We start from the raw sequence: 13,680 nt of genomic DNA, 5'->3' as shown, positions 1-13,680 counted from the left end.
GAGTATTTTTTTTCGAACTAGAGTGAACTGAATATTTGTTAGGGTATCGGTTCAAGCTAAATTTGATTACCAAACTTTTACTCATGGCCTAAAATAATATTTCCATTATAGTTACCTTTAAAATTTTCAGGAATCATGTTATTAATTAACAATCATCTTTCAAAGTTTTTTTTTTTTAATGTCATCCTTGCTGGCTTACTTAATTCTAGTGATGATATTGCAATTTTTTTTTTTTTAATTAAGTGTGTTTATATGTGTATTGAAGAATTAAGGTGGTGAACAGTAAAATAATCCCCATGTTGATAGTTTATAACTTGGTTTGTATATAAAGAATATGTTGTGAATAAATCATGTGTTAAAAAAGGCCGTCAATAGCAATTTAACTAGTAAAAATAATATTTTTTCTGTTTTTATAATCCTTGATACTTCAAAATAATGTTAAGTTTTAAAATTAATAGCAATACTTCTGACAATATTTTTCTTCAAATATGAACAACAAAAAACAAACAAAAAAAAATTCCTCCATCGAAAAGATTGTACTGACTTCCCTCTAACTAGTCATAGTCTATCCAATTAAACTTTATGTATTCCTATCCGAATTTTCTAAATAATGATGGAACTTTGAAAGTTATGACTTAAAATAATTTCCACCTTTTTCAAAGATGTTTAATTTATTACTCCATTAATCTCATATGTAGTATGAAGCAATTCACGTGGTAGTACGACTTATGCACGCTTTTAATCTATTATTGTGATTATGTACACGTTCGCGTAAAATAATTATGATTCCAAAAATTAAGACAAAAGTACGCGTTCGCGCGACATTAGTCAAACAATCTTAATAATAAAAAATGTTATTAATTGTGTATATGTTTGCGTGATACGAATACGATTTAAAAAATGAATATTCGTAGAAAATGCTTTAGGCACGGCTTAATCTATCATCGTGATTGTGTACACGTTCGCGTGGCATAATTACAATTTCTAAAATAAATTAAGGTACGAGTTCATGCAACTTTGGCCAAGCTTTCTTAAATAATTAACTGTTGTGAATTGTGTAAACGTACGCGTGACATGATTCTTGACGCGCCAAACAAAACGATTACACGTACGCATGACTCGTTTCAAGATAATTCCTTAATCACAAATAATCAAGCAACTAAAAGCGGTTTAAGGCAAAAGTGCATAAATTTCTCTAGAACATAAAATATCCAGAATTAGTTAAGCCAGGTATAATTAGTAAAGCGACCGTGCTAGAAGCACGGAACTCGGGAGTGCCTCACATCTTCTCCCGAGTTAACAGAATTTCTTACCCGGTCTTCTGTGTTTTGCAGACTTAATCAGAGTCAATTCCTTGAATTGGGATTTTTGAATAAATGGTGACTTGGGACACCGTAAATATTTATTCCAAGTGGCGACTCTTTAAATTAGATTAAATTAATCCATTTTCAAATAATGTCACTTAAATTGGAAAAACTCTTTTCTTTCCTCTTCCCGGTTGTAGACATGTGATTTTTGACCCTCCCCAAGATTTTTTATATTTTAGCATGTAAATATTTAATTTAGGCCTAATATAGCTGTTTCAACTATTTTTAACTTCTTTACTTTATTTTTGCCACAAAAATGAACAATTACGAAAAAATATATTTCTAGCTTACGTATCTTTCATAAATTTAAATAAAAATATACAAAAATAGTACTTATTTTTATCTTTATATAATTTTAAAAATAAAAAATATATAATAGTTTCATGTTAGCCTTTGGCATGGGGTAGTATTTTTATCTTACTTTAAAATGATTCAATTAAGGTGTTGGATCATAATTTTAAGAGTTTTAGAACCCAATTCTTGGTCCAATTCGGGTTAGTCCATATATCCTAGGGACCCTTCTAGACTCTTCTTTGGAATAAAAAAACAAATAAAGAGGACCCTAAGGACTTAACACAAAAGACCTAGGGACTAATGGGCAAAATACACAAAGATACACCTAAACCTAGACTCTACCTATAAATTAGTGCTTAAAAAAATAAAAAAAAAGAAAAATAACAAGAAAAAGCTGAAAAGCTGCGCAAGGAACGACCCCCCCTCGGATCGTCTTCTCCAAACGACCCCTCCCTCATGAGATTTAATCACCTTCAAAACCAAAAAACCTAAACTCCATCTCAATGTCCGAAGAGATCCAGCCACGCCACTCAAACACGCCGGAGCTCCTCCACTCTTTCAACGCCATCGCAATCGCCGGCGAACCAGTCGTCCACCAACCACTCCCTCATCACAGAACTCTCCGGAAAACCAGCAAACCCCTCACGTCGAACACACAATAACTGACGACTCTAAACCTTCATCAATAAAAACAACTCCCCTCGTCCTCCTCCTCATGCCATCGACTCAACCAGCTCACCGGAAAACAACCCATAACACTAGCAACCTTACTTCAGTCGCGAACCCACTCGTCGGAACTCATACGGACAGACCCAAAATCCAGCACCCAGCCTTTCACCAGTCGTTGTCCATCGCCAGTAACAAAAACATCACGCCAAACGACCACCCTCCATAGCCACCCATAAAACAGAACAGCTAGTAAGTTTTATCAACTCAAGCTCGTTTAGCATCTCTTTCCGGCGAGCTTAGGGTTCGTCAGAGGTCGTCGCTCAAGGAGTCCGTTCCAGTCATACGTAGAGGTGATGCTGGTTTCGAGGTCTGGTTGTAGTTCCGTCGAGAGTCAATAAATTTTCCGGGTACGATCAGTCGTGTTGTTCACGACCAGTTACGGGTATGTTCTGATTGTTAAATCTTGCCTCTGTTTATTGATTTATGGGAAATGTCTTGTTATGGTTGAAAGATAAAAGGAATATAAAAGACATCATTTTCATAAATGTTTGTTTTGGGTTCTTTTGTCGTTTGAGGATTTTGAAGGAAAAATGTCGTGGGTTCCATATTCAATTGTTAAATCTAGCACGTCTATTTGCTAAACTGATTTTTAAGGAATTCCTTCTTTGATAGACTCTGAATTTTCAGTAAGTTGAAATTAGATATTTGAGTTGTTAGATGTTAAGGGATCATTTGGGTGTTTGTTGTTGGTAATTAGTCATTGTTAGAATTTCATTTGCAAAGCCATAGATTTGTCGTTTGAGTGGCTTGAAGAATTGAATGTGTTCATTTGAAATGAGCTCTGAAACTGAAATATGTGCTTTAGCTATGTTAAACTATTTTGTTTGTTCTACATTTATTCTCTCTCTTCTTATAAGATAGATATGTCAGTTTCTTTGGGTAATTTTCAAATATGGATGGCAATTGCTAACAGGCCGCAGGGATTTAAACTTGTTAACGAATCAATAGCTAATCCATTTTTCACAATTGATTTCCATATCCCATGGCCTTGCAATAATCTCAAGTAGTTTAGAAGAATTAAAATAGAAGCACCTCTAGTTTGCCTTTAAAATATATTACCCTTTTTCTTAAAATAATTTGAGGCGCGCCATGCCAAATAAAATCTCAAACGCATGGCCCTCACTTTACTTAATCTGGAATTGATCCTTAGAGCTTGAGGCGTGCCATTTAGTAAATTTCATGGCCCTCGCAAAGTTGGAAACGCGAAATTGCTTTAGGCGCGTTAGTTTAATAATATCACACTCCTAAATTCGGGTGTGTATTTATGTGACCCAAATCCAAATCTCGACGTTAGATAAAATGTGTTGCGGCTGTGGGTGCATTTATGTGACGTGATTTGAAACATATTTTAAATGACGTTATAATCTTCCTTTAATTAATTAAATAAAAGCGGTTATATAGTTAAAATTGAACCATATGCTAAAACATGTATTAAAATCGGATAATAAGCCAATTATAACAGTTGAGCGACCGTGCTAAACCCATGGAACTCGAGAATGCCTAAGACCTTCTCCCGGGTTAACAGAATTCCTTACTCGAATTTCTGATTCGCGGACTGTCATATAGAGTCAATCTTTTCCTCGATTTGGGATTTGAACCGGTGACTTGGGATACCATAAATTATCCCAAGTGGCGACTCTGAATCTTTAAATAAATAATCCCGTTTCGATTGTCACTTTAAGTTGGAAAAAACTCCCTCATATGCCCCTTTCCGGGGTGTAGGTAAAAAAGGAGGTGTGACAGCTCTGACGACTCGGCTGGGGACCGAACCCAGAATCTTTGGTTCAGGGTTCAGAATTCGAGCTTAGATGAATTGTTGTATTTGGTTTTATCCATTATCTGATTTTATTACATGTTTGGGTCTAATGTGCTAAATGTTGCTTTTACCGCTTTGATATTATTTGAACTGTATATACAAACTGCTATGAAATCCCTCTCTTCTCTCTCATGAGGAGTGCACGCTGGTCGTGACTTCTTTCTATTAGTGTCATATCCCAAATAGAACGAGGTTCGGACAAGTTGCAAAGCCGGATGATCTTTTGGTTACCGGTATGCAGCCCCCCCGGCTCGAGTACACTGTCTAGAACAAGACACCCAGGTTTTAATCCTAGAATAACTCAGCCTCATGCCGGATCCCTAGTAGGAACGCTTGTTTGCATCATGTGCACTTGACTTAGGGGACTCAACACAGGGGTTGAGTCCGTCTAGGACAGGTATACCCCAAAAAATAAAAAACCATCCTGATGCATCTTATGTGCTACATGTTGCATTTATTTAAGGGTAAAGGGTCATTTGGCGAACCAATGATAGCTGAGGGTAAATGAAGAAATGAAAAAAAATAATGAAAAAAGAAAGAAAAAAGAAAAAAAAGAAAAAGAGAGGGTGAAGTGTGAAGACAAAGCGAGTGGGGCCTAATTATGCTTTTTGTTACGTCTTGTTAAGAGAAAAAAAAAGAGCTTGGAAAATTCAAATTTTTTTTTGTACTTTTTCATCATTTTACAAAAATCAAAAATCAAAAAAGGGGAAAAAGAAAATAAAAAAAGAGATTACATGTTTCATCATTTTTCAAAAAAAAAAAAGAGAAAGAAAAAAAAAATATATTTTCTCTAAATTAGTTGTTATTTTTATTTCTCGCCCGTATCCTATCTTCCCGAACTACGCATACCCGATTCTCGTCTTTCGGGACGTGATACGTAGGCAACCCACATAGGGTCCGGTCTTCCTAGTAAATCTTAGGTTCTTGGCTTTGCGGGGTCTTAGCCAAATTTTGCACTTCTAGCCACCTTTTGGCCAAATAAGTCATTTTGCAAAAATAGCCTTAATCATGTCTTGCATGTGTCTTAGGGAATGTTATTGTCTCACATAGTGCTAGTTTAAGTTTTCTCATACAGGTGTGGATCTACTTACTAGTGTTTGAGCATGACATATACCCCAGGATCACTGCATTCAGGAGCTGCTCGAGTAGCCATTTTATGTTTTTGAGTCAATTGTTTTTGTTTTATTTTCTAGTCCTGTATAGTAGTATTTAGTCTTTTAGGTGATGTTAGAGTTTGTAATAGTCAGGTTAAGTTTGCCGAGTTTTTTGTTATTGTATTCTTATTTTGTATGTGGAAATGTGTTACAAGTCGAAAATCCAGAAAAAAGAAGAAATTTTGCGTTTTTGTTATAAGAAATAAAAATAATTCTCCTTTGAGATTGTTTTTCCTTTAGGCAATTAATATTTAGGACTTAAAATGAATTGTTTTTATATTTCCTCTACTATATTAGGACCAAAATTCGAAAAAAAATAGAATTTTCTTTTAGTACTTCTTTAAAATTCTTCTTTAAGGTATTAATTCCAAAATCCAAAAAAAATTTCTTTTGAGGTGTTTCTTGGGGAAATTAGTGGGAAAAAAAATTCTTTTTATTTTCATTAGAACTTTAGGATATTGTACATAGAAAAAAAAACGTACTTTATCCTTTGTTTATCATTAGAAATTCTTCTTTAGGCAAGCAAAATTGAAATCCAAAAACATTTTGTTTTATCTTTTTCATTGCTTGTTTCGAAACCTTGCATCAGAATATCAAATGAAAATTCTAAACATTTTTCTGTGGTTCACTCTTTAGATTTTCTTCCTAAAAAAAAGGAATCAAAAAATATCGTTCTCTTCTAGAGTTTTTCCTTAATAGAGTATTTGTTTCAAAGAAAAGAAAAAAAATCCGTTAAGCTTGAGTTTAAAATAGGTTATAAAACATTAATTTTAGAAAATTCAAAAAAAGATTTGCTTCATTTATTTCTCTTTTCTCAGCAGAGTAGTCATTAAGGTAAAAAAAAAAGAAAAAGAAAAAGAAAGAGAGAACGTCAGTTTGTTTACTTTATTCTCGTTCTTCAAGAACTACGCAAAGATCTGATTCATGCGGGGTCATGATATGTAGAAAACCTACATAGGGTTCGATCAAATCATTTTTTTATTATTAAAAGGAAAAAAAGAAAAAAAAAGGAAAAAAAGGGGGTGAAGTCATGGGATGTGAGAAATGAGAAGGAAGAAAAAGAACGATAATCAGAAAGAAAAAGGGGAAGGAAAATGAGCGAGCTAAGAAGTGCTAGAAAAACAAAGAAAAGAGAGGTTGAAATGAACAAAATGGGATGATGCCAACTGACCTTTGTACCCTCGAAGTCATTTTAGACCCGATAACTATGGCTAGGTGCATTGCACATAAAGTGAGATTATCTTATGTTAAATACCCTAGCGCTAACGTGATGGCTTCATTTTGTTATATTCATAGCAGAAGGGTGGTTGGTTTGTGGTTTTAAAGTGGTAACTCCTCTCTACAACACAAAGTCAAAAGGCAATGGCAGACAACAACAGAACTGAGTTGGTTGATACCGGGGCCCGAGAGTAGTTGGTTGAACAGGACAATGGGTTGGTTGAAGAGGTAAAGATGTTGAGACAACACATGACATACATGTATCAGGCTTGGATGACTGGGAAGACACCACCCCCACCACCACCTAGCTTCCTAAATACTACCCTTACCCAAACACCGGTCATAGTGCCAGATGATCCCCCATACTCTCCAGATCCACCCGCTTATCATGGCTTTCCCAACCACCCTAGTAGCTCCGTCACTCATCTTCCAATTATATTTCCCAAAAATTGCCCTCCTGTCTTATCCATCATCCCTAACAATGAACACCCACTCAAAGCTCACAATGTCCAATATTACCCCTCAGAGGTTGCCCACAAGGTTCCCAACTCATACAAGCAGGGCCCGCGGGGTGAGCCTCATATTGAAAATGAAAAGTTCACAGGAAGAAAGGGGCGATATGGGATACCCAGGAGGCTGAAAGGCATAGAACAGTCCTTAAATAACAAGCAAGGAACGGGAGACCAGGGTAGCATGTCTTACAAAGAATTGTTTATGTCCCCCGACGTTCGTCTGCCTGCGGGATTTAAAGTGCCAAAGTTTAACTTGTATGATGGGTGTGGGGATCCGGTAGCCCATTTGAAGGATTATTGCAATAAAATGAGAAGTGTTGGCGAGAAAGATGATTTGTTGATGGCGTACTTCAGTGAGAGCCTAACTCGGGCAGCGTTGGAGTGGCATAATCGCCAAGATGTTGGTAAGTGGCCTACATTGGGTGATATGGTTCAAGATTTTGTTTGATACTTTCAATACAGATCGGGTGTTACCCCAAACTGCTCCTCCCTATCTAAAATGGAAAAGAAGCCAGAGGAAAGCTTTAGGGAGTTTGTGCTCAGATGGAGGGAGCAAGCTGCTCGAGTCAATACCCCGATTGGTGAAGAAGAAATGGTTGAGCTTTTCCTACAAGCCCAGGGGCCCACCTACTTCAGTCATATGATCCCGACCCTGGGGGAAGCCTTTCAATGATGTGTTAAAAATGGGGGAGCTAGTAGAAGAGGGAATCAAGTCAGGCAAAATCATGAGTTGTTCAAAAAACATTCAGAACATCCCAGTAAGCTTGGGTGGAAGAAAGAGAAATAGAAAAGATGATACAATGGGCTTTCCCGATCAACACTTCCAGCCTCGACATCGTCCCCGTGGATATCCTTATGCGCCAGATGATCCTCCCCAATGCCCCTTCTCTCCACAGAACTCCCAAAGTTGTACATCACTCTCCCAGTACCCAGCTCCACAAAATGCCTATCCACCCCCACGAGCCTATCGAAAACCCCCCGGATCAGGTTTCCGGCCCAGTCAAGCCTTTAAGAACGAGAGGTTACACAAGAAGAAAAAATTCACTCCATTGGGAGTGTCACATGCCAGTCTGTTCCAGAGGCTAAGGAAATTGGACATGTTGGAGCCGACCCAGATAAAAATGCCAAACCCTCTTCCAAAGAAGTTTGATTTTTCTCAAAGGTGTGCCTATTGCTCAGATGCCCCGGGGCATGACATAGAGAAGTGTTGGAATCTGAAGAATGCGATTCAGAAGCTTATTGATGCAGGCAACATTGTCGTGCAAATCCAGATGCAGCAGACACTAGCCAAAGTCCATCGCCTATGCATAATGAGACGCATATGGTGGGTATGATTTATTCAGAAAAGGAATGTGAGAATTCTTCTGGGAGCCTCGAAGGTCCATGTGCTACTAAGCTTTCGGCGCTATCAGGGGTTGATCTTAAGAACGAGCCGACAAAAGGAACCCAAAAGCAATTTGTTAAGAACAATGTGATGAAGACTTATGGAGGTCCTAGTATTGCTGATGCAGAATTCAGTGGCTAAGATACCATGCTTGGTAATTGGAAAGACGCTCCATTTCTTGGTCAGCTGGAGGGGAGCTTTTGGTGGTGTAGTTTGTTGTCATTTCTGTTGTCTGGGTTATTGCAGAGTTGTAATCCGGACATCGTCTTGTGACTCAAATCCTTCTATCCTTTATTTTGTCTAGTTCCTTTAGTCGTATTATCTCACTTAGTGTTTTCTAGGTTTGTAGCCCCAGTTTAGTTTGTCTGTTTTGTTGTCCAAACCCTTTCACCATCTGTCTAATGCAATTTTCTGTTTTCTGTAATTTCTAGTCATTTTTGTTTAGTTCTCTTTTTTTCCCATAGTTCTTTTCCTGTTAACTCTAGTGACATGACATGCACGCATAATTCTCAGCCTGGTTTTAAAAAGTCAATTGAGTCACGAAGCAACGAAACAATGTTGAAGATGTAGGGACATTTGAGGGAAATAAATGAAGGCATTTTGAGATCACTTCAAGCCCTAATTGTGTGAAACTGGGGCAGATAGAACATAAATTACACTATTGAAATGCATCATGCTGCATCGGGTGAAGATAACGGCAAGTTTGCCCCAAATTTGTAGGGGGCCGTTCGTGGTAGTGAGAGTGAGAGTGTCTTCCAATGGTGCTTTGTATGTAACAGATGTAGAAGGTGAATGTGTGGATATGGTCATCAAGTCTGGCGCAATCAAAAGATGTTACGAATATTTTTCTTGGTTTGTTTAATTGTGTTGTTTGTACTTGGCGTGTTTTGAAGATTGGAATGATGAAGACATTTTGTTCTGCTATCTAAACACCTTATCCTTCGTTACCCCTTTGAGCCTTGTTTATTTTCTTTCATACCCCTCTTTCGGAATCAGTAGCAAAGATCAGAAACACAAGCGTGAATGATAAGTAAAGGAAAAGGAGAAAAGAAAAGAATGAAAAGGGAAAGAAGAAAAATGAAAATCAAAAAAAAAAGGAAAAAAGAAAAGAAAGAAAAGAATGAAAAGAAAAAAAAAGAAAAACAACAAAAAGAGAAAAAGAAAGCAAAAAAGAGAAAGAAAAGAAAGAGAAAAGAGAAAATCACAACAACAAAGTAATTCCTATGTCATGAACTACGTTCGACCTGATTCCTTTAAGGATACGTAGGCAGCCTCACGGTTCGGTCTCATCAAAATAAAAATCCAAAAGTCCCCAAGCAAGAAACTGGGACAGAAGTTGTGGTTGTTGTAAGAAATCTGATGCCGAAAGTTGTAATTTTGAACCCATGTGAATTGTTTTGAGCCTTTGATATCCTTCAAAAGCCCTATCCAAAAGCCCACATTATGGTACAAAGAAAGATCTTCCGATCAGTCTTCTAGAGATGCCAAGTCAAGAAAGGAGAGGTAATTCATATCAGGGGCAACACTCTGGTCCAAGCAGAAAAATAATGAAAATGAGAGAGTCTTATTGGTGAAAACCCTCACGGGCACCGTAGGGCGACAGGAGCTGGGAGTAATCCAAGAATGAGAGAGTCTTATTGGTAAAAACCCTCGCGGGCACCGTAAGGTGAAAGTAAGTTGAGATAAAGAACAAATGAGAGAGGTTTGATGGTGAAAACTCTCAGGGCACTACAAGTCGAATAAGGATTGTGAATCAGATTGGATAATCAGAGCATTGAAGCCCAGTTTCACGGTTTAAAGGTACAACAAGAGTTAAACATCAGGCTTATTGACGGAATAGGACACAGGGGCATGTCATAGTTATTAGAGTAGGTGTCCATATCTGATAGGTTTCTACTTTGTAGTTTTCTTGTTAGGAATCATCTCTTTCCTTTGTCCTTTACTCTATTCCTTTTGTCTTGTTTACTTCCTCTTCCTGAGTCTGTTTGGTCAAAATAAGTGAGAAATGACTTCAAAATTTGCCACCACCTTTCCAATTGCACAAAATGGGATCTGGCCAGTACATGAAAGTGTCATAAGTCAGGAAAGAACAACAAGCGCACTGAGCCAGTAACAATCAACATGCTTTGGGACCCTTGTGAAATACAAAGGTTTGGTACACATCAATTCAAGAACAATGCAACAGATGGAGGGTGCTAGGTAACGGATCAAAGGTATTTCTGGTGAAACACGAGGGTTTGGTGCATATCAATTCATGAACAATGCAACAAGATGGAGGGGTTTGGTGAATGGATCAAAGGTATTTTCTGTGGTAAGATTGACAAAAGGTGTTTAATTAGTGACAAGAGAGGTCCTCCGAGCAGAAATCAAAGTTATCGTGGCAAGTGAAGGAGCAACAGATCTCAAGGCCAGGGCCAGTGGTTTAAGTCAAGAAAAAAACAACATGCGCGATGAGTGGGTGGCAATTGTTGTGCTTTTAGATTCATGAGAAACACAAAGGTTTAGTACATGCAAGAGCACAATACAATAGATGAAGGGTATTGGGTTGGAACGAATCAGAAGTATTTTCCGTGATAAGGGTGACAGAGAAAGTGTTTAATCAATAAACAAGCAAGGTCTTCGAGTGGAAATCAAAGTTATCATGGGAAGTGAAGGAGCAACCGTCCTTAAAGTCAAGGCCACAAACCAACCACCATATTTTTAAACTGAAAAGATTTTTCTTTGATTTGAAACAGGGGCAGAAAATTTCGTTTGTTTCAGAGAAACCCTCCGTAAAGAAAGGCAGTCACCAAACAGGTTTGATTTTTGATTCTCAGGACCTTCCTGGAAAATGGGACCTAGTTTAAAGTTCAGAAATAACATAATCTAGCATAAATGTATCCTAAAGGAATATAAGTTAGATTAGAAGTTTGCATGTTCGAGATATGATTCAATTAGGACTCAGGACCCTCCTGAATAACGGGACTTAGCTTTAAGATTTCCATTAGATAACAAGATTTAGTGTAAGTTCTAATGTAGGGTAGTATAATTTAGCCGTAAAATTATCGCTCTTAAGATAAAACTTGACTTGTGATCTTCAGGATCCTCCTGGATAATGGGGAGTAGTTTAAGACCTTCTTAGATAACAAGATGTAACAGAAGTCACACCTTTAAAAGATAATTGTCGTTTAGTTAAGAGTTTTCAGGATCCCCCTAGATAATGAGACCTAGCTTTTAAATTCTTAGTAGTATTTGATGATACAATTTAGTTTTACCCTCACATCTGTGCCCAGATATCCAAACTGGGGCAGAAAAGTTTTCTTTGTTTTGTCTATTTTATTGAAGTCAGGAGCCCGCCTGGAGAGCAGGGAATACATTTCAAGTTCAACAGTCAGGAGCCCGCCTGGAGAGCAGGGAATACATTTCAAGTCAGCAGTCAGGAGCCCGCCTGGAGAGCAGGGAATATATTTCAAATCAGCAGTCAGGAGCTCGCCTGGAGAGCAGGAAATATATTTCGAGTCAGCAATCAGGAGCCCACCTGGAGAACGAGTGAGTACAATTCAAGTTTTAGCTTTTAAGTTCTTATTGATAACATGATTTAGTTTTACACTCACATCTGTATCCAGCCACCAAACTGGGGCAGAATATTTTCTTTGTTTTGTCTATTTTGTTGAAGTCAGGAGCCCGCCTGGAGAGTAGGGAATACATTCAAGTTCGGCAGCCAGGCGCCCATCTGGAGAGCAGGGAATACATTTCAAGTTCAGCAGTCAGGAGCCCGCCTGGAGAGCGGGGAATACATTTCAAGTTCAGCAGTCAGGAGCCTGCCTGGAGAGTAGAGAATACATTTCAAGTTAGCAGTCAGGAGCCCGCCTGGAGAGCAGGGAATACATTCAAGTTCAGCAGTCAGGAGCTCACCTGAAGAGCAGGGAATACGTTTTAAGTTAGCAATCAGGAGCCCACCTGGAGAACAAGGGAGTATAACTCAAGTTTTAGCTTTCAAGTACTTATTGATATTTGGTAATGTGGTTCGATTTACACTTACATATGTGCCCAGATACCCAAATCGGGGCAGAAAACTTTCTTTGTTTTTGTCTATTTTTTGAAGTCAGGGGCCCGCCTGGAGAGCAGAGAATACATTCATGTTCAGCAGTCAGGAGCCCGCCTGGAGAGCATGGGAATACGTTTCAAGTTTAGCAATCAGGAGCCTGCCTGGAGAGCAGGGAATATATTTCAAGTTTGCAGTCAGGAGCCTACCTGGAGAGCACGGGAATATAATTCAAGTTCAACAATCAGGCGTCCACCTGAAGAAAAGGAAAAGCATCTCAGATTGTGATTCAAGTCAGCAGCCAAAGAAGCTCGCGGCGAGAATGCGAGTTACCAGTCCGAGGTGATCAACAGAAGTTAGTCACAATAAAGCAAAAAGGAGAAAGGCAAGAAGTCAACCCAAATGCAGAAGTTGATGAAGGATGTGATTTGTTCAAGACATGGCCGAGGTCACAAGCACCACATGCCCGGTCTTGGTCCGAAAATATGAAGAAGAACAACCTAGCACATGCAGCTAACAAGCGCCAAGGTTCAAATCTAAAGTCTGCATGAAGAACCATTCAAGACTCAAGATTAAGCTTCAGAAGACTTATAGATAGGAATCTTGTAACTCGTAGTTGATAGGTTTAGTTAGTCTTTGTCATGTTTTGATTTTGATGTAATAACAGGAACCGCGGACCGGAACCTCGGCGGAACGGCACCTCGACCGGATCTCCACCTCGGCATACTCCATCATCTCACTCACCTCTGAACTACACGTGGCCTGATTCCTTTATAGCCAAGGATATGTAGGCAGCTCAGATACCAGAGCTCGCTCGCATTCCCCTTTTCTCTTAGCTTTAGTCTCTCCCAAATAAAGGTCAGGTCAAAAACCTATCTAGTCATTTTTTGTCTGAAAATGCTTCGCGTTTCCATTCAAAGAGGGGTAGCTGTAGACATGTGATTTTTTACCCTCCTCAAGATTTTTTATATTTTAGCATGTAAATATTTAATTTAGGCCTAATATAGCTATTTCAACTATTTTTAACTTCTTTACTTTATTTTTGTCATAAAAATGGAAAATTACGAAAAAATATATTTTTAGCTTACGTATCTTTATTTAAATAAAAATATACAAAAATAGTACTTATTTTTATCTTTATATAGTTTTAATAATAAAAAATATATAATAGTTTCATGTTAG

The 13,680-nt window shown here is 38.1% G+C and overlaps 1 long non-coding RNA gene across 1 annotated transcript; it reads left to right on the top strand.

Moving 5' to 3' along the window:
* The first annotated feature begins 2,174 nt into the window (after window positions 1-2,174).
* On the top strand, window positions 2,175-13,457 carry LOC142181666 (uncharacterized). The gene is made up of 2 exons (XR_012710564.1): window positions 2,175-2,772; window positions 5,282-13,457. It is a non-coding gene; the product is annotated as an uncharacterized LOC142181666 (long non-coding RNA).
* The last annotated feature ends 223 nt before the right edge of the window (window positions 13,458-13,680 follow it).

This window comes from Nicotiana tabacum, chromosome 6 (assembly GCF_000715075.1).
Source record: "Nicotiana tabacum cultivar K326 chromosome 6, ASM71507v2, whole genome shotgun sequence".
Taxonomy (NCBI): domain Eukaryota; kingdom Viridiplantae; phylum Streptophyta; class Magnoliopsida; order Solanales; family Solanaceae; genus Nicotiana; species Nicotiana tabacum.
Note: the sequence above shows the minus strand (reverse complement) of the source record. Positions and strands in the feature narration are given on the sequence as shown.